A 22,861-nucleotide genomic window follows, 5' to 3' on the forward strand; every position below is an offset into this window, starting at 1 on the left:
TCAGACATGAGTCCCTTTCTCACTCCACCATCAGGATTCAAGCAAGCCGGGCCGACGACGGCTGAAATGCCAGAAACCGGTCCCCGGAAGCTTGTCTCCTTTCTGGTGAAGAATTGGTTTGGTAGTTTGGTCTGCCCTGTTCCCATGATGCACTGGGCCAGGGACAGACTAATTTGCATATAGCCAGGTTCTGAGCTGGGATGGTGCAGTGAGCTAAATAACGTTGATGGATCAAGCCCTGATCTTTGGACTGGGTAAGAGTGGTCTGCTTAACTCAGACACTCTGTTCATCACCACCCCCTTTACTGAATCGTTTTTGGCCACTATAGGTGTGGCAGGGTATACTCAGACATGAGTCCCTTGCTCACTGCACCATCAGGATTCAAGCAAGCCGGGCTGACGACGGCTGAAATGCCAGAAACCGGTCCCCGGTAGCTTGTCTCCTTTCTGGTGAAGAATTGGCTTGGTAGTTTGGTCTGCCCTGTTCCCATGATGAACTGGGCCAGGGACAGACTAATTTGCATATAGACAGGTTCTGAGCTGGGATGGTGCAGTGAGCTAAATAACGGTGATGGATCAACCACTGATCTTTGGACTGGGCAAGAGTGGTCTGCTTAATTCAGACACTCTGTTCATCACCACCTTCATTTTACTGAATCGTTTTTGGCCACTATAGGTGTGGCAGGGTATACTCAGACATGAGTCCCTTGCTCACTGCACCATCAGGATTCAAGCAAGCCGGGCCGACGACGGCTGAAATGCCAGAAACCGGTCCCCGGAAGCTTGTCTCCTTTCTGGTGAAGAATTGGCTTGGTAGTTTGGTCTGCCCTGTTCCCATGATGCACTGGGCCAGGGACAGACTAATTTGCATATAGCCAGGTTCTGAGCTTGGATGGTGCAGTGAGCTAAATAACAGTGATGGATCAAGGCCTGATCTTTGGACTGGGTAAGAGTGGTCTGCTTAATTCAGACACTCTGTTCATCACCACCCCCTTTACTGAATCGTTTTTGGCCACTATAGGTGTGGCAGGGTATACTCAGACATGAGTCCCTTGCTCACTGCACCATCAGGATTCAAGCAAGCCGGGCCAACGACGGCTGAAATGCCAGAAACCGGTCCCCGGAAGCTTGTCTCCTTTCTGGTGAAGAATTGGCTTGGTAGTTTGGTCTCCCCTGTTCCCATGATGCACTGGGTCAGGGACAGACTAATTTGCATATAGCCAGGTTCTGAGCTGGGATGGTGCAGTGAGCTAAATAACGGTGATGGATCAAGCCCTGATCTTTGGACTGGGTAAGAGTGGTCTGCTTAATTCAGACACTCTGTTCATAACCACCCCCTTTACTGAATCGTTTTTGGCCACTATAGGTGTGGCAGGGTATACTCAGACAGGAGTCCCTTGCTCACTGCACCATCAGGATTCAAGCAAGCCGGGCCGACGACGTGTCAAGTGCCTGGAAGTACCCTGAAAGAGCGCCCTTAAAGACTATTCTGCTCGCAAAACTACATGTCCCAGAATCCTTGGCGCTGTGGGCGGAGAATAAAAGGGGGAATCGGACAACGCTGGGCGTCGGATATTCTGGTTCTGGACCTGGTGTGGAGAGTGAGTTTCTTGGAGTTCCTGTGTGCTACCTTGTGCCCGTTTCCCCGTTCTACCACGCAGCCTCGTTGTTATTTCAGTGGCGGAGTCTTGCAATCAACGGCTCGTTTTGGTGAGGCTGTGTTCTTTATTGTTTGACGATTCAGTGTTCCAGCACGCATTCGGAGGTGGCGTGTAAGTGCTGGGAGTGATAATAGTGTACGGTCTGGATTTTAACGTCTTTTGAATACAACAAGGTGTTTCGGTGTTCAGGCTGTTTAATTATCCGGCATCCCCGTTGGCTGAGCCTTCTTGCACTGGCTCGTGCGGGGAACGCCCAGATCGTGATCAGTCCTTCGGCGCCCCTGTTGGCTGAGCCTTTTTGCACCGGCTCGTGCAGGGTGCGCTACGCTTCTACATTCATTTTTTTCCTACGGCGTCCCCGTTGGCAGAGCCTTCTTGCACCGGCTCGTGTGGGGAACGCCCAGATTGAAATCCACTCTTTAGGCACCCCTGTTGACTGAGCCTTCTTGCACCGGCTCGTGCAGGGTGCGCCACGTTCCTGTTTGGACAAGACCTGAGATCCTCTTATCAGGTACTGTAGTTTATCTTTGTTTGGGGTGACGTAACCCGATCTCATTCTTTTCTTCTTGACTCTTGGTTCAGTAGAAGCTTTGGTCCTTGCTATTGGGATGTTGTACATTCTTAGCCACCATCAGAGTAAGCATGGTAGGTACTTATTAATATTCTTAAATAAGTGTCAGGAAGGTCATATCCACGCTAAGCCCTCATCTGCTTGTGTATTACAGGTGGAGTTTATATACACTTCAGACCTATACCTCGGACCAAATAGTGGGGGAAGAGAAGTATCTTCAGGGCCTACTCTTAGTTTTGTTACAGGTATAGGGTGCAGTGTTTCCTTGAGTATTGTTGGGTTTAATATACAGCAAGAATCGAGACGATCATTCTTTTCTCTTTTTGTCGTTACAGTACTCCCTCCCTGCTGTTCCCTTCCTTTCCTTCCTGTTTAATATTTTGTCCTTCTGCCCTCGCTTGATCCTTCCTGGACCCAGGCTATAATAGCCTTCTGGGTTCGGTTAGATCAGGAGGTGGCCTTGTCACATCAACCTGCTGATTCCGAGGACTTGGAGGATAACAGAATATCCGACCCAAGGTTATACGTCCTCCCGGTCAGGGGGTTGTTGAGAATAATGGCCACGTTGGATGACGTATTGGCAGCCTTGGTGTTAGTACAGGAAGAACTACATACATCTAAACAAGAGACAGCAATGTTACGTAATAGGCTGGATAACATCCAAAGAAACCCTTTTAGTGCAGGTGCATCAGGAACGCCTCCGCCTAGCTCCGTGGTGGTGGAAATGCCAGCCATCATACCATTGGCTAACCCCGAACGGTTCAAGGGCGATGCTGGTTCCATACAAGTATTCCTGACCCAAGTTACTTTACACTTTTCCTGCAAACCCAGATCCTTTCCCACCAATCAGGCCAAGGTGGCCTTTTTAGTTTCATATTTGGCCGGTGATGCTGCGCAGTGGGCAGTTCCCTTAATACAAAGAAATGACCCCATCATTCACGATTGGGAAGCATTCAGGGATGAGGTTGTAAAGGTGTTTGACAGACGGGCAGACACATATACAGCCGATAGAGAGTTGTTGATTCTGAGACAGGGTAATCAAGACCTGTTAACGTATTTAAACTCATTCAGGAGGCTAGTCACAGAAACCAAGTGGCCGGAAGCCAAACAGGCTTCCTTGTTTCATCAGGGTTTAAGTGAAGAAATGAAGGACGTCATTGCCCAAATCGACCCTCAACCGGCTACTTGTGAGGATCTGATAAATCTGGCAATGCGTTTAGATCATAGGATGAGGGCACGCAAGGGAGATCATAAGGAGAAGAGTAGGACAATACATTCTTTTGTTTCGTCTAAGACCGCTGATAACACTCCTGCCTCAGGGACTGAACCAATGGACATAGGGGCAGTGAGAGCCGCGTTCACCACGACCGAGAAAGAACAGAGAAGAAAGAATGGGCTCTGCCTGTACTGTGGCAAAAGAGGACACTTCGTTCGAGAATGCCCTGTTAAGCCTAAGGTGTCTAGATTCCGCTTCAATAAGGGGGCATCTGCAGTGGTGGATAAACCGACGGAAAACTAGAGGGCTCTGAGGGTAACGAAGGGGTTCCTTGGAGTCGGTCAGTCATCCCATCACTGTTGAACGAAATTGTGGGAAAGAACCATTTGTTCATACAGATCATGTTGTTTGTACAGTCAGAATGGGTTAAGGTGCAGGCCATGGTTGATTCAGGGGCCACAGGTCTGTTCATGGATTCGACAGAGGCTAGAAGACTAGGTATACCCCTCGTTTCTAAGGCTGTCTCTGAAGAGGTATATGCGGTTGATGGGAGGAAATTATACGTAGGCCCCATCAGTTATCAAACAGAAGAAACAGACATGCTATTCGGAAGTCATCAAGAAAGGGTCACGTTTAGTATCATCCAGGAACCTCATTATGGCCTTATTATAGGGATACCTTGGTTGAAGTTGCACAACCCTGATATCATTTGGGAAAAAGGCATTGTGACCATGAACTCCCCATATTGCAAAGATCATTGTTATGAAAACAGTTACAGACCTTCCTTTTCCTTGGCCAACAGTGTGCATGTAGCCACAGCAGCAGAAAAGGAAGTGAGTTTGCCAGACGTATATCATGAATTTTCCAGTGTGTTCGATGAAGTGCAAGCTGAGGTACTCCCTCCTCATCGACAATGCGATTGTCAAATAGATCTAGTCCCTGGAGCAGTTGTGCCTAGTGGGCGTTTGTATGCATTGACCGAGCCGGAGAACACTCATCTAAGGGATTATTTGGATAAACTGGTTGGGTTAGGGTTCATCCGGCCTTCCAAATCGCCCGCTGCGTCCCCTCTTTTCTTCATACCTAAGGCTAATGGAGAATTGAGGGCATGTGTTGACTTTAGAGCCCTGAACGCAGTCACTGTAAAAAACCGCTACCCCCTTCCTCTCATCCATGTGTTATTGGAACAAGTAAAGACAGCCATCATTTACACCAAGCTGGATTTAAAGGGAGCCTATCATCTCGTAAGAATGAGGAAGGGGGATGAGTGGAAGACAGCCTTTAAAACCAGATATGGCCTCTATGAATATTTGGTCATGCCTTTTGGGTTGTGCAATGCTCCCGCGGCGTTCCAGTATTTTTTGAACAATGTGTTACAAGAGATACTGGACCGATACGTAGTCGTCTATATAGATGACATTCTGATATACTCAGAGTCAGTGGAGTCGCATATCCAGCATGTCAAGGAGGTTCTAAGAAGATTACAACAGCATAGTCTTTTTTGTAAATTGAGCAAATGCGACTTCCATGTCAACACGGTCGAATTTCTGGGGGTAATGCAGAAATGGCAGAGCGAAAGATCAGAGCTGTCAAGGAGTGGCCTGTGCCCCAAAACATCAGGGACATTCAGTGCTTTCTTGGCTTCGCCAATTTTTACAGACGCTTCATCAAGCAGTTTTCCCTGGTGGTGGCCCCCATTACACATCTGTTGAGGAAGAATCAGCCATTCCTCTGGACGCAGGCGGCTGATGAGGCTTTCCAGACATTGAAGGCAGCTTTTGTGTCGGTTCCAGTGTTGGCACATCCAGACCCAGAGAAACCCTACATCGTAGAGGCCGATGCCTCCGATGTTGCCGTAGGGGCCATTCTCTTGCAAAGACATGAATCAACAGGGCAGATGCATCCTGTTGCGTATATGTCTAAGAAACTGAATGGGGCTGAAACCAATTATTGCATCACCGAAAAAGAATTGTTGGCGATAAAAATGGCATTTACCGACTGGAGACATTTTTTGATGGGAGCCAGACACATGGTGACAGTATATACTGATCACAGGAATTTGCAGTATATGACATCAGCTAGGCACCTTACACCGAGACAACTCCGGTGGATGTTGTTCTTTTCGGGGTTTCATTTCACTATCACTTTCCGCCCTGGGGTGGAGAATAGGAAGGCTGATGCCTTGACACGACAGTCATCGCTGAAAGTACCAGAAAAGTTGGGGGTAAAGGCCATCATTGATCCAGCGAATATGTTATGTGTTATTCAACCAGATGCATTCTTGCAGGGAATCCGCATGGGTATCAAGCCCATATTCTGGAGAGATTGGATGCGCATGCATCCAGACTGGCAGATAAAGGATGGATATCCAGTAATCAATGGACGGTTGTTGGTACCCACGTTGCCTCTTCGTAAACAGGTGTACCAATGGTGCCATGAGTCTCCTAGTGCGGGTCACATGGGGGTGGACAAGACCATAGATCAGCTCCTAAGGAGGTGTTGGTGGCCCTCCTTGAGAACAGACGTTAAGGGATGGGTTTCCCAGTGTGAGGTGTGTGCAACAGCGAAAACGGATCATAGACGCCCGGCTGGGCTTCTCCAACCGTTACCCACTCCAGCTGTCCCATGGGAACGCATTTCTTTGGATTTTGTGGTGGGTCTGCCGAAGGATCAAGGGTGCACGGCGGTGCTGGTGGTTATAGACTATCTGACCAAGATGGGCCATTTTATTGCTTGTCCACAAGTACCTTCAGCTGGTCAGTTGGCAGGATTGTTGATGGAAAATGTGGTTCGTCTGCATGGACTACCGGCTGTAATAGTCTCTGACAGGGGTTCCCAATTCACAGCACGTTTTTGGAAGGCATGGTGTTCATGTTTACACATCGAGACAGCTTTATCCACCAGTTTTCACCCCCAAACTGACGGGCAGACTGAGCGTCTCAACCAAACGCTGAAACAGTTTCTGAGATGCTATGTAGACCAAGGAAAAGACAACTGGGTGAGATATTTGTGGCTCGCAGAGGTGGCCTATAACAACTCCACTCATAGCGCCACTCGGGTCTCCCCCTTTTATTGCACCTATGGGCGCCATCCACGCTTCCTTCCTTTTCTCCATCCTCATGGGGAACAGACAGTGTCTGAAGCGGCCAAGAGGGTGTCGCACATCAAGGACACGTTGGTAAAGGCCCAAGCTAGTCTACAGGCATCTAAGGTGGCTTACAAGGGAGCAGCAGATAAACGCAGAAGACCGGGTCCGCTGTACCAAGTGGGGGACTTGGTATGGTTGTCTACACGGAATATCAGATTCCGTAAGTACAGTGTATTCAACCCGAAATACATCGGCCCCTTTCCCATACTGCAGCGTGTCAATCCAGTGGCCATGAGACTCAAATTGCCACGACATTTGCGGGTGCATCCGGTGTTTCATGTGTCGTTATTAAAACCCTCTTTGTCTCCGCGGCGTCAGCTGCCTCCTCCTGTTGCCTCTCAAGACGGTCCTGAATATGAGGTGGATGGTATTCTTGATTCCAAGCGTCGGGGTAGAGGCCTGTGTTATTTGGTTTCCTGGAAGGGGTATGGACCTGAGGAAAACTCTTGGGAACCGGCGTCGGGGGTTCATGCTCCGCGACAGGTGGCGGACTACCATCGACGTTTCCCTATGCGTCCTGGCCCTTTGGGGCGCTCTCGGTGAAGGGGGATGTACTGTCAAGTGCCTGGAAGTACCCTGAAAGAGCGCCTTTAAAGACTATTCTGCTCGCAAAACTACATGTCCCAGAATCCTTGGCGCTGTGGGCGGAGAATAAAAGGGGGAATCGGACAACGCTGGGCGTCGGATACTCTGGTTCTGGACCTGTTGTGGAGAGTGAGTTTCTTGGAGTTCCTGTGTGCTACCTTGTGCCCGTTTCCCCATTCTACCACGCAGCCTCGTTGTGGCTCGTTTTGGTGAGGCTGTGTTCTTTATTGTTTGACGATTCAGTGTTCCAGCACGCATTCGGAGGTGGCGTGTAAGTGCTGGGAGTGATAATAGTGTACGGTCTGGATTTTCACGTCTTGTGCATACAACAAGGTGTTTCGGTGTTTAGGCTGTTTAATTATCTGGCGTCCCCGTTGGCTGAGCCTTCTTGCACCGGCTCGTGCAGGGTGCGCTACGCTTCTACATTCATTTTTTTCCTACGGCGTCCCCGTTGGCAGAGCCTTCTTGCACCGGCTTGTGCGGGGAACGCCCAGATTGAAATCCACTCATTAGGCGCCCCTGTTGGCTGAGCCTTCTTGCACCGGCTCGTGCAGGGTGCGCCACGTTCCTGTTTGGACAAGACCTGAGATCCTCTTATCAGGTACTGTAGTTTATCTTTGTTTGGGGTGACATAACCCGATCTCATTCTTTTCTTCTTGACTCTTGGTTCAGTAGAAGCTTTGGTCCTTGCTATTGGGATGTTGAACATTCTTAGCCACCATCAGAGTAAGCATGGTAGGTACTTATTAATATTCTTAAATAAGTGTCAGGAAGGTCATATCCACGCTAAGCCCTCATCTGCTAGTGTATTACAGGTGGAGTTTATATACACTTCAGACCTATACCTCGGACCAAATAGTGGGGGAAGAGAAGTATCTTCAGGGCCTACTCTTAGTTTTGTTACAGGTATAGGGTGCAGTGTTTCCTTGAGTATTGTTGGGTTTAATATACAGCAAGAATCGAGACGATCATTCTTTTCTCTTTTTGTCGTTACAGTACTCCCTCCCTGCTGTTCCCTTCCTTTCCTTCCTGTTTATTATTTTGTCCTTCTGCCCTCGCTTGATCCTTCCTGGACCCAGGCTATAATAGCCTTCTGGGTTCGGTTAGATCAGGAGGTGGCCTTGTCACATCAACCTGCTGATTCCGAGGACATGGAGGATAACACGACGGCTGAAATGCCAGAAACCGGAACCCGGAAGCTTGTCTCCTTTCTGGTGAAGAATTGGCTTGGTAGTTTGGTCTGCCCTGTTCCCATGATGCACTGGGCCAGGGACAGACTAATTTGCATATAGCCAGGTTCTGAGCTGGGATGGTGCAGTGAGCTAAATAACGGTGATGGGTCAAGCCCTGATCTTTGGACTGGGCAAGAGTGGTCTGCTTAATTCAGACACTCTGTTCATCACCACCCCCTTTACTGAATCGTTTTTGGCCACTATAGGTGTGGCAGGGTATACTCAGACATGAGTCCCTTGCTCACTGCACCATCAGGATTCAAGCAAGCCGGGCCGACGACAGCTGAAATGCCAGAAACCGGTCCCCGGAAGCTTGTCTCTTTTCTGGTGAAGAATTGGCTTGGTAGTTTGGTCTGCCCTGTTCCCATGATGCACTGGGCCAGGGACAGACTAATTTGCATATAGCCAGGTTCTGAGCTGGGATAGTGCAGTGAGCTAAATAACGGTGATGGATCAAGCCCTGATCTTTGGACTGGGTAAGAGTGGTCTGCTTAATTCAGACACTCGGTTCATCACCACCCCCTTTACTGAATCGTTTTTGGCCACTATAGGTGTGGCAGGGTATACTCAGACATGAGTCCCTTGCTCACTGCACCATCAGGATTCAAGCAAGCAGGGCCGACGACGGCTGAAATGCCAGAAACCGGTCCCCGGAAGCTTGTCTCCTTTCTGGTGAAGAATTGGCTTGGTAGTTTGGTCTGCCCTGTTCCCATGATGCACTGGGCCAGGGACAGACTAATTTGCATATAGCCAGGTTCTGAGCTGGGATGGTGCAGTGAGCTAAATAACGGTGATGGATCAAGCCCTGATCTTTGGACTGGGTAAGAGTGGTCTGCTTAATTCAGACACTCTATTCACCACCACCCTCTTTACTGAATCGTTTTTGGCCACTATAGGTGTGGCAGGGTATACTCAGACATGAGTCCCTTGCTCACTGCACCATCAGGATTCAAGCAAGCCGGGCCGACGACGGCTGAAATGCCAGAAACCGGTCCCCGGAAGCTTGTCTCCTTTCTGGTGAAGAATTGGCTTGGTAGTTTGGTCTGCCCTGTTCCCATGATGCACTGGGCCAGGGACAGACTAATTTGCACATAGCCAGGTTCTGAGCTGGGAGGGTGCAGTGAGCTAAATAACGGTGATGGATCAAGCCCTGATCTTTGGACTGGGTAAGAGTGGTCTGCTTAATTCAGACACTCTGTTCATCACCACCCCCTTTACTGAATCGTTTTTGGCCACTATAGGTGTGGCAGGGTATACTCAGACATGAGTCCCTTGCTCAATGCACCATCAGGATTAAAGCAAGCCGGGCCGACGACGGCTTAAATGCCAGAAACCGGTCCTCGGAAGCTTGTCTCCTTTCTGGTGAAGAATTGGCTTGGTAGTTTGGTCTGCCTTGTTCCCATGATGCACTGGGCCAGGGACAGACTAATTTGCTTATAGCCAGGTTCTGAGCTGGGATGGTGCAGTGAGCTAAATAACGGTGATGGATCAAGCCCTGATCTTTGGACTGGGTAAGAGTGGTCTGCTTAATTCAGACACTCTGTTCATCACCACCCCCTTTACTGACCCGGAATAGGTCCGGCAGTCCCTGAGGGTCCTTAACCCGCAAAGTGTAAAAAAAGGTCTTTGTTATTTAAATTGGAAAGAAACTAATTAGGGGGAGGGGGTTGAAGAAGGGTGGATGTAAAGCATAACTTACAACAGGCTTCTGGTACAAAATCAATACATAAACAAACTGTAAATCTTCTCCAATTATGTATGAGTGCTATAGTGTGCAAAGTCATTAAAGAAAGTAGAAATAAAAGTATTTCTCTTTTTAATATATTCTATCTAGTGGTGTTATATTTTAGTGTATAACCCTGTCTACTTTTGTTAGTAGATAGGGTTTTGTGTAAACATCCATTAGTGGTTGCAAAGCAACCCACATGTACCTCACTTGGGACGACCCCTTGACGCAAACTAATGCAAAGCTGAGCTTCACACTGCTTTGCAGTGGAGAAGTGTGGCTCAGGGGTTAGAGGCGGCAGACCCGGAAGCTGAGATCGGCCCTGGACCAGGGTTCAATTCCCCGCCTCGGCGGGTCTTGGGCTAAAAATTCCACGGACTTGATAATTCTCGCTCCGGTGCCTTTTCGACTCACGGGTTCACACTCTGCGACTCTGGGCAATAGCTTGCTTAATCTCCACAACGGCCCCTCGCAGCGGGATGCCTGGCTTTCACCTTGTGGATACCCTGCCGGGGTTATCTCACAGGGGAATACCAGGACGGGTTCCCTAAGCAAGCGCCGGGAAACCCACTGCGGGTAGCTGTGCGCTATATAAGCTCAAATACATTTACATTGTGTTACTTTTTCTGTAAAACTAATGCAAATGTCAATTTGCATTGGTTTGTAAACCCGAAAAGTGATTTTGATTGGGACTGTCCACTGGAGCATGGAAAAAACATTGCTCCTATCAACGCTCCTATAAGTGCTTGTGTTGATAATTGTGTGCTGGTGTCGAGTGCCTGGAACCACTGCTCTAATTAAGCACTGGGTACAATATTTGGTTATTTTGCATTTTCACGCAAACTACACTAAACTCTGCAATATTCCGGTGATGGGAAGGTTTCATTATCATCACATCAGTAAAAAAATCTAGGGGCATATTATCAAGAAACTGCGTTAAAATTATCGCCGCTTTAGCGGCAGAAAACTGCAGCTAAAGCGGCGATAATGGGCTTCATAATATGCCCTTGTAAAATCTCATAGAAGCCCATGTTCTGGTGTGAACATGGGCTTCTATGGGAATTCTCTACGACATATTATCAAGCCCTTTATCGCTGCTTTAGCGGCAATTTTCTGCCGCTAAAGCGGCGATAATTTTATCTCCGTGCTTGATAATATGCCCCCTGACTTGTTTTGAACAGAAGGGCTGCTCAAAATAAGCCTTGCCTTGGCTCCAAATTCTTATAATGTTACTTTTTTAAGGACAAGTGTTCATTCCTAATTTCTCTTGTTAGGGGTTAACAACACAGCACATTTCTATAAACAAAAGGTGATCTAAGAAGTATGAGAGTGAATGTTTTTGATGAATACTGCAGGGCAATGTATTTCGTGTGTATGCGCTGGATTCGTATTTACTTTTCAATTTTTATTTGTGCCGAAATAAGATCTGACATCATAACAGAGTACACATAACGTTCACAGTGTGCTCCATAATGAAAAAAGCACTTTAAATTGGAATATTTCTTCAAGTGCTCTTGAAAAAATACAAAAAAAGCCTGGAACAGTTTGAAGGAAAACTGTTTGTCACATTGTTCTCTCGATTTTGTTCATATCAAATACATCCCTATTAAAACTTCCCCGTGAGGGTATTTCTGAAAAAGGGCTCATGTTTCTGTAATAGGCAATTTAGCTTTTTGCAGTGAAGGATAGATTCTACCATTGCTGATTGCAAAAAATATCCCCAAACAATGGAACACAGTATCTTCTGGGGACATTTTAGAAGTTCATTCGCATTTCAGAAATCTTACCTGAAGCTGACATTCATAATCAAAAATACCTGACATTGATGCTGCTCAAGTGACTGATAACAAAACCCTGTAAAGTCAAAAGGCATTTCATTTTTCCACCAGGAAGAATGAGGCTATCCCTAAACATATTAAAATATTATTCACTTTGACAATAGAACTACTTCCAAGACATGAAGTATTGGTATATTACAAAAGCGAGGCAATCAGTATTTTTCATCTTCTAAGAATCCCTATAATATAAAAAATCCATCACATGTAATGGAATTGGTATGTACCTAGAAGGCAAATGTCTTTTCTTATTCTCAGTGTGAAATCTGGTTTGAAATGAGCAATCGTACTTAACTCAAATCTTAAATGTCAAAAAAGTTCGTCCAGAAGAAAGCCACTGTAGTTGCATCTTTTTCTGAAATTACATGAAATTCTCATGTATTTTGCAGGGAACCTGATGGCGGTATGAATACGTTATGCATATAATTGTGGCATTGAGCAATTTGTTGGCTTTAATAATTTAATATACAGTACCATACTACAAAAGTCACAGTGAATGCTAATTTCAATATTTTTTCTATTTTTATGAAATGCGTGTTCCCAATAGTTATCATTTTCTAATTTTGTACTATACATATTGTAACTCGCATTAGTGTTACTGTTGTCTTAATGAGGTACCTGTGTTAGTAGGTGTTCCAGTTGTAAAATTTTATTAACTTAATCAATACAGGCCCAAGAAATGCATAGGATTTCAAAATTTGCTGACGACGTACAAAATAAGAACTTTGCGATATCATTCAGCACAGGCAATCTTAAATGAATCTGTTTAGATGTGTGGTTTTGAGAGAGAAATAGGTAACCCATTTGCCCATTAATTATACAGGACACATTACCATCTGAATCAGGACGCATAGATGGCACTCCTCATTTGCACTAAGCCTGAGCCAAAAACATATTTATGCATGTATGTATTTATAGTTATAGTTAGGACCTAGTTTCCATAGGAAATCCGCAATATTCTATTTGGAATAACTTTGGCGCCAGTCGACGAATCTTTGCGACATTCTCCAAGAAGATGGGGCGCTCCGCTCCGCTCCTATCCTTAAAGTTTTGGGGTGATTCGTCAAGTGGGGGCTGTGAAAAAAGGCGGTCCCAAAAAGTGTTTTCCCCATACAATTTTCCACAGGGACCATTAGACATGGCTACAGCCCGAACTGCTGAACGGAATTACACCAAATTTGGCAAAAAGGTAGAGTTTGGTTCGCAGATCAGGCTTTTTGTTAAATGGTGTAAATCCGTTCAGTAGTTCCTGAGAAAATCAAAAGTAAAATCATAGATATATCTATAGACGAAGTACGGTACGCGTACAGTACGTGTACCCTCCCGAGCTAGAGCGTTATTCTAATTGGCTGTCAACACTCCAAACTAGGAAGTGTTGGCAGCCATCTTGTGCCTCAGTAGAACCGAGGCACAAGAAAACAGAAAAAGAAACGTGAAAAAGGGGAAGGATAGAAACACACTGACCCCCTAGTCCTGCTCAGGGGGTTCCACAAGTACCCCCAGGGCAAAGAAAAGGTATCCGTATCCCGCGGAAAAAAAACCTCCTGAAGCCGCTTTTTTGGTAATTATCCCCCGGGGGGGGGCCAAATCCCGGGGACATTTTTGTTAATTATAATGGGGGGCCCAGAGCGCGACCCCAGCCCCGGGGACAGTCACCCACGGGGCTTTCACGTTACATATGAGGGGGGCTCACGGCCCCCCTGCAGCCCTGGGGACCGCCACCCTTCATTTTTCTTATAATAATGGGGGGCCCAGAGGGGCCTCCCAGCCCCGGGGACCGTCAACAGATGGGGCTTTAATATTATATATGCGGGAGGCTCAAGGACCCCCCGCAGCCCCGGGGACTGCCACCCCCTGGGCTTCTTTTTTTCAAATAAAAATAAAAAAAACCTGTGTGGGGGGGCTCAAGCCCCCCCACATGCCCCGGGGACCGCCACCTCCCCAGGGCTCTAATATTCAAAATAGGGGGGTCCGTGATGGATCCCCCAGCCCCGGGGTCCACCACCCCCCGGGGCTTTTAACTGTTGAGAGGGAGGCTGCGCGCCCCCCTCCTGGAGCCTTGTGGTGACCCTGGGGACCGCCACCCCCCAGGGTCGGCTCCTGCAGTGTCCAGGGGTGCCTACCCCTGGGACACTGCTGTTTACTATGGTTTTTGAAAGAGAGAGCAGGAAACCTGCTCTCTCTTTCAAAAACCAAAGCTGATTGCTTTTCTGCATGGGGAGCAGCATGTTAACTGCTCCCCATGCAGAAAAGCAATGTTGGCTCCCGCAGGATGGGGGGAGCCGTCAGGGACTGTGGGGGGCTTGGGGACCCCACCATGGTCGCCAACGTAGTGGGCCAGCCCCAGGGGATGGGGACCCTGGGGCTACAAGTGGCCCGTTAGGGGGGTCACGCGCCCCCCCCCAAAAAGAAAGAAAATGGCCGGCCCGGGGTCCCTGGGACAAAAGTGGCCTGGAGGATGGGGTCCCGGGGCAGACTACGGCCTTGGGAGGGGGGCCACCGATTTTTTTTTACAAAAAAATAAAAATTGGGGGCAGGCCCTGGGGATGGGGCCAAAAGAAAGAGAAGGGGGCTACACAGCCCCCCTTCTTAAAAGTACATTAAAAAAAATGGGATCGGGAGGAGGTCATAGTCATGTCATTTGCGATGTCATCAGTGATGTCATGAGTGATGTCACTGACCATGTCATGATTGATTTAATATGTGACGTCATCAGCAGTGCATTGCGGGCGCGCGAGATATAGTTAGCTGAACTAACTATAAGGGGGAATTTCAATTGTTTTGTATGAGTGAAATGTCCAGCTAACTATAACATGAGTGAAACCTTTGGTTTTTTCAGGGAATTTCTAAGGTTTTTTAAATGCTAATTCCTAACTGTAACGTGGCTGAAACCAATGTTTTTTTCAGTGAATATACATATATATATTCCTCAACTCGCTCAAAACTTCCATTGCACCCAGGAAAAAATGAGCGTGGACCCAGATATCGTGCAGTGTGTTTTTTTTTATAGCCAGCTCTGCCATAACCCCTTTCGGGCAAGCTCGCCCTTGATCACATGGCCACTCTCTGACATTTTTTTTCGCCTTTTAAAGTGCAAGTGCAATTGACAATTCTATGGACATGGAAAAAATACTTGACATATACAAATTAGTTGGTCACATAATAAAAACATAAATGTTGTTTAGTGGCCAATAAATAACATGATAAAACAGGTACAAGGATATAAAAATATATGTAAAAATACATATTAATATCAGCTTCGATGTCTGTACCACGTCATCAAAATCCAACCATGTCAAACTCTTAAAATGATGTAAAGTACATACCAGATAGAGCAAAAAATGAAAACGTATGTGCAAAACATAAACAAATATCCCATTATATCACTTAAACAGTTTAACAATGTCTGGTTCCAGCATAGCATAGACCGTGAAGCAGCTTATTTGAAGGGTCCCTTTTTGCAAACATATTTCTAGATCCGATTCTAAGAGTATAATCTTGTAACATACTTATAAACCCTCTGAATACGGATAATAATGTGCCATACACAACAATGTTTAAAGTGCATATGTGCTTAGGACAAATTCATATATTGTATAGTCAATGAATAAATAGTTGACCGCTCAGGAAATCATTTCATATAAATAGAAGCATAAAATATACTTTCTAAATATGATTTTTAAAACTAAACCATAAATAGAAATACATAACTATACTAAAATGCCAATAAAAATTGTTTGTTATCAAGAGTGCATTCAAAATCGCTGCTGGAGAAGGTTTAAAAACTAATTGTATCTGATGCCAGAGAATTCATCTTGCTCTATCGTATACAAATCTGACACTCACTATTTTCATAAAAATGCGTACAGGTCTTCACTGGTATATATATATAGCGAGCAAGGCGACCAGGATCGCCGAAACGCATTTGGTTGAGCACAGCAATGCACAGATAAAATGATAAAATAAAAATACCAGCGTCTTTGTTGGTGCGTGCAAGCGGCGCTGAGAGTAGAAACTGGATATATATATAAATATATATATATATTCAACGCTAGCTGTCCTGTCGCAGAGGGAGCGCTTGGCAGGTTGGTGCTGGAGTCGGAACCAGGACCGGGTTCCGTGTTTAGATTCCTCACAAAGAACGTATTCCAGCACTTCGTTAGTTATCAAAGTTTGATTTATTCAGCGCAAAAAGTACAAGCCTACGCGTTTCGAACCCACTGGTTCCTTCTCACGGCGGCATAAACAATTGTCCTACTTCACATTCCATATTTAAGTGATTGTAGTTACTTTGTGCATTGTGGGACATGTAGTTGGTTGTGGAAAAAGTTCCAACCAACACCACTTGAAATAATAACATTTACACTAGGTTCAGTGTTAATACAAATGAAGCATATGTGTATAGCTTTTAAGTCACAATTATGGCTAAGTGCCTTAATTATTTGATTTATGTTCCAATATTAGCACATTTCTGGCAGCCTGGCAGTGTTCACATTTTGCAACTAATATGGATAAGCATTTTCCAATTTAAAGGGGAGAGTTGGTGGTTTCTAACATTCCCGTGTGCAAATTGTTTTGTATCTAGGGCTAAACGGAGATGAGGAACTTTATTTCCACCTGTAATCATAATTTGACACTTCCTATGTACTGCAAATGATAAAGTATAACTATGAACTTGTTCACTACTAAGAGACATTTCAGTGAAAGGGGATGACATTTCTCAGAATTGCACCTTCCTTTCACCTTTTTTGTTCATTTATATTTTGATCGGTATGTTTTGTAAATTTAGATTATTGGCAACCATTCATTGGCGGTGGCAAGGGCACTCAGCCCTAGATACAAAACAATTTGCACACGGGAATGTTAGAAACCACCAACTCTCCCCTTTAAATTGGAAAATGCTTATCCATATTAGTTGCAAAATGTGAACACTGCCAGGCTGCCAGAAATGTGCTAATATTGGGACCTAAATCAAATAATTAAGGCACTTAGCCATAATTGTGACTTAACAGCTATACACATATGCTTCATTTGTATTAACACTGAACCTAGTGTAAATGTTATTATTTCAAGTGGTGTTGGTTGGAACTTTTTCCACAACCAACTACATGTCCCACAATGCACAAAGTAACTACAATCACTTAAATATGGAAAGTGAAGTAGGACAATAGTGTATGCCGCCGTGAGAAGGAACCAGTGGGTTCGAAACGCGTAGGCTTGTACTTTTTGCGCTGAATAAATCAAACTTTGATAACTAACGGAGTGCTGGAATACGTTCTTTGTGAGGAATATATATATATATATATATATATATATATATATATATATGTGTGTGTGTATATATGTGTATATATATATAAAAAAAATATGTATATATATATATATTCACTGAAAAAACCATAGGTTATAGACCATATATAGTTAGGAATTCGCATTTACAAAACCTTATTTTACTCACACAAAACCATTGAAATTCCATATATAGTTAGTTGCACTAACTATATATCGCGCACCCGCAATCCACTGCTGATGATGTCACATATTACATCATTCATGACATGGTCAGTGACATCACTGATGACATCACTGATGACATCTCAAATGACATCACTGATGACATCACTGATGACATCTCATTTGACATTACTGATCACATCACTGATGATATCATTCATGTGATAATACGATGAACCTCTTCAGACTCTAATATAACCTTAGATACAATCAGTGTAAACAGACACTCACAGACTGTCACTCATCCATGGAGTTACTCACACACCTAGTCAGTCATGCAAAGAATCAATCACACCTCCATTTCCTCAACTATACAGTTATACAAACTTTACTTATTCAAACATATACTAACACATATTTACTCTCTTATACAATCCCTGATACAAGTTCACAATGATCCATACAGCCACTCACACATTCACTGGCTCTTATGCACAGTTATTTATATATGTCAACTCTCACATGTACTGTGTTTTACATATGTACTTACTTTGACATGTAGCACTGAGATATCCATTCACTCACCAATACACTCATGCACACAGTCAACCGCCCATACAGCTGTTTCCACATGCACTTTTGAAACCATACATCTAGTGAATCAACTGCTCACACATCTATGCACAGAGTCATACACCTCCCAGCCACCCACACACACACTCAGTCTCCCATACAAATACTTGGGCAACCAATCAATAACCCATATAGTTACTCATATAGCTACTTATCAACACATGCAACAGTTTACAGAACAACAGACATAATGATGCACAAATTAAGACAGTTTAGTCACTAACCCATGCACTCAGTGAGACACATTTAATCACTCACTCATACAGTCAGTCATGCACCTACTAAATCCTTCATCCAGACACTTATACATCCACTCATTCTTCAATATGTAAGAAATATTTTAACTTTACAGAAACATACAGTCACTGGATGTTGTCATCAGTGATGTCATCAGTGATGTCATTTGAGATGTCATCAGTGATGTCATCAGTGATGTCACTGACCATGTCATGAAAGATGTAATATGTGACATTATCAGCAGTGGATTGCGGGTGCGCGATATATAGTTAGTGCAACTAACTATATATGGAATTTCAATGGTTTTGTGTGAGTAAAATAAGGTTTTGTAAATGCGAATTCCTAACTATATACGGTCTATAACCTATGGTTTTTTCAGTGAATTTTCAAGGTTTTGTAAATGCTAATTCCTAACTATATATGGTCTATAACCTATGGTTTTTTCAGTGAATTTTCAAGGTTTTGTAAATGCTAATTCCTAACTATATATGGTCTATAACCTATGGTTTTTTCAGTGAATATATATATATATACATACATATATAAACATATATCATCTGTATATCTATATAAATACAAACATAAATGCATGCATACATATACTTATATGCATACAGATGCATGTTATTTACATGAAAGTTGAAAAAGCACTAATAAAAGCAAAGCTAAAAAGCCACCTCAATACAAACAGAATGGGTTTAACTTAAACGAGGGCGAGATCTATTGCATTTTCAATGCTTGTTTACTTTGGTTCCATCAAGAAGGCATTCAGATGTGTCACACATTTGCCATAAATTCTGAATGTTAGCACTCTAGTTGCACATTAGATCACTGTAGTAAAGCTACTGCTCACCAGGGACGTCTGCTGCTGGTATTTAAAGTGCATGTTTCAGTCTGCATGTCAGAATTTTTTTAATGAAATAGAAGAGGATTTGAGAAGTCACTCAAAATGATCCCTAATTTTTCTTTCTGAAGCACTAATCATACTTTCTATGGCAAAATTAACCCCCTCATGTTGTTCCTTTTTAAATTGAGTGTTTTCAGACTTACCACTTCATTCCAATCAAGATGGCTTCTGGTGTGCCATACTTTTGTCATAAGTAAGACTGTTAGCGCTCTAGTTGTTCTTTAGAACACTCTGGGACATTCTGTCATTGGGCTATACTTGGGGTACATCTGGGTGATATTTGGGCTACATTTAGGCTCTTTTGTCTCTGGTGGCCATCTTGGGAGACTGTATGTCAGAATTTTCTAATGAAATTGAAGAGGGTTTGAGAAGTCACTCAAAATGTGCCCTAATTTTTCTTTCTGCAGCACTAATCATAATTCATATGGCAAAATATACCCCCTCATTTTGTTCCTTTTTAAATTAAATGTTTTAAGAGTTACCACTTTATTCCAATCAAGATGGCTTCAGGTGTGCCATACCTTTGTAATAGGTAGGACTGTTAGCGCTCTAGTTGTTCTTTAGAACACTCTGGGACATTCTGTCATTGGGCTATACTTGGGCTACATCTGGGTGATATTTGGGCTACATTTGGGCTCTTTTGTCTCTGGTGGCCATTTTGGGAGACTGCATGTCAGAATTTTTTAATGAAATAGAAGAGGATTTGAAAAGTCACTCAAAATGTGCCCTAATTTTTCTTTCTGCAGCACTAATAATACCTTCTATTGCATAATATACCCCCTCATTTTGTTCCTTTTTAAATTAAATGTTTTAAGAGTTACCACTTTATTCCCATCACGATGGCTCCAGGTGTGCTATACCTTTGTAATAAGTAGGACTGTTAGCGCTCTAGTTGTTCTTTAGAACACTCTGGGACATTCTGTCATTGGGCTATACTTGGGCTACATCTGGGTGATATTTGGGCTACATTTGGGCTCTTTTGTCTCTGGTGGCCATTTTGGGAGACTGCATGTCAGAATGTTTTAATGAAATAGAAAAGGATTTGAGAAGTCACTCAAAATGTGCCCTAATTTTTCATTCTGCAGCACTAATCATACTTTCTATGGCAAAATATACCCCCTCATTTTGTTCCTTTTCAAATTAAATGTTTTAAGAGTTACCACTTTATTCCAATCAAGATGGATTCAGGTGTGCCTTACCTTTGTAATAAGTAGGACTGTTAGCGCTCTAGTTGTTCTTTAGAACACTCTGGGACATTCTGTCATTGGGCTATACTTGGGCTACATCTGGGTGATATTTGGGCTACATTTGGGCTCTTTCTTCTCTGGTGGCCATTTTGGGAGACTGCATGTCAGAATGTTTTAATGAAATAGAAAAGGATTTGAGAAGTCACTCAAAATGTGCCCTAATTTTTCATTCTGCAGCACTAATCATACTTTCTATGGCAAAATATACCCCCTCATGTTGTTTCTTTTTAAATTAAATGTTTTAAGAGTTACCACTTTATTCCAATCAAGATGGCTTCAGGTGTGCCATACCTTTGTAATAAGTAGGACTGTTAGCGCTCTAGTTGTTCTTTAGAACACTCTAGGAGGCTACAGTAGAACACAAAGGAATCAACTGACAGTCTCTGTCCTTGTTGGATGTACATGTTTTACTGAGAATGTCAGACTTCATTTTCACATGACTGAGAAAGATAATGTGAATTTACAGAAAATATGCTTTCAGTTTAGCTTTTAGATCCCCTTCCAAACCACTGTGGGAAAATCATGAGATATTAGTTTTCTTTCAAACAATATTCATGATATCACAGCAGAAGGTTTTTTCACATGGTAAAATCACCTTAGAACCCACCACAATTCCTAAAACGAGTATGGTACCATCAACAAATGATTTATAATGTAACTAAAGTCCTAAAACCCTCTATTAACTACAATGCTTTTTAATGAGGTGCTATCATGTATATTGGTCCCAAGATGGCTACCAACACTTCTTGGATGAAGTGCTGACAGCCAATCAGATCAGATGTGTGGTTAGGCTCCACCCAGATATATATCTTTTTTTGAACCTAAATTACTCAAAATCCACTGGAGCACATATATTGAGACCTAGCAAAGGCACATCGGGCTAACAGTCCCTACAATTTTGCCAAGTTTCGTGCATATCCATTCAGCCGTTCGAGCTAAAAGTGAGGCCAACCGCCCTATGGAAATTAACATGGGAAAAACGCGTTTTGGGACCCCCCTTTTTTCTCGGCCCCCCCTTGATGAAACTCCCCCAAATTGTCAGGGGCTGATCAGAAACAAAATGTTCCATTTTCCTGAAAATGTCAGCCAATTCCGTCCACAAACGCCAAAGTTATTAGACATAGAATTTTCAAAAATCCCATAGAGAAAAAATCCTAACTATATATACCTACTGGCGACCGCCAGTAGGTAATATATATATATATATATATATATATAAATTACCAGAAAGAGTTCCATTTGTCGGGGGCTATGACCCTGCAGGGCGGGCTCTAGAAAGCAGGAATAGAGATCCTGTCGTTAAATTCCTCACAAAAAACAACAGAGCCCAACTTCGTCTTACAGCAGGAATCCGACTTTATCAGTCTTGAGCAAAGCAGCAAGGGACACACTTTAAATAGTCCTGACGCGTTTCGGCATAATGCAATGCTGATCTCTATGTTGAAGTTTTGCCTCACTCATAACATCTTTATGTATAATAGTCTAATTTACAGACAACTGCAGGGTGTGGCTATGGGGGCCAGTTTTTCTCCAAGCTTCGCGTGCCTTCACATGGGAGCTTTAGAAGAACTGGTCCTCCAGGCTCGTTTCCAACTTGAAGTGGAGAACCATGTCATTTGTTGGCACAGGTTTATAGATGACTTGTTTGTAGTGTGGAGAGGGGAAAAGGAGGAGGCAATGAAATTCATCGAATGTTTAAATGACAATGAATTCAATATCCACTTTACTGCTGAAATAAGTCAACAGCAAGTACCCTTTTTAGACACTATGGTATACATACGAGACAATGCTTTGGAAACGAAACTATACCGCAAAAGTACTGCAGGCAATACTACACTGTATGCAGGGAGCACACACCCAAACCACCTCATTATGAGCATCCCGTATGGGGAGATGCTGCGTTTGCGCAGACTGTGTAGCAACGAGGAGGATCTAAGGATAGCCCAAGAGGCAAGCGCAATAAGATTCAGGGCAAGGGGCTACAGCCAGAAAACCATTCAAGAGGCAATCAATAAAACTAAGAAACTCGATCGCCAATCCCTACTGAATAAAAGTAACTTATCCACTGATACCATCACTGAGAAAACCTCTACGGACAACATCCCTGCTGTAGGAGGTGATGCCTTCAGGATTATAATTGGTTATAGCTCCAACCATAAAGAGGTTAGAAAAATCATCAATAAAAGCTGGCCCATAGTGTTGCAAGACCCTATAATAGGACACAATCTTCCGAAACGGGCAAACATTACTTTCAGCAGGGCTCCCAATATGCGAGACAGACTAGTGGACACTGGACCTGAGGTCATTACCAAAACAGTATGGTTCCAAAATAAGGGAGGATTCCATAAATGTAAATCGTGCAAAGCATGCACACATGGAATCAATTGTACCAGTTATCGTGATGGGTTC

This window comes from Lissotriton vulgaris, chromosome 3_1 (genome assembly GCF_964263255.1).
Source record: "Lissotriton vulgaris chromosome 3_1, aLisVul1.2, whole genome shotgun sequence".
Lineage (NCBI taxonomy): Eukaryota > Metazoa > Chordata > Amphibia > Caudata > Salamandridae > Lissotriton > Lissotriton vulgaris.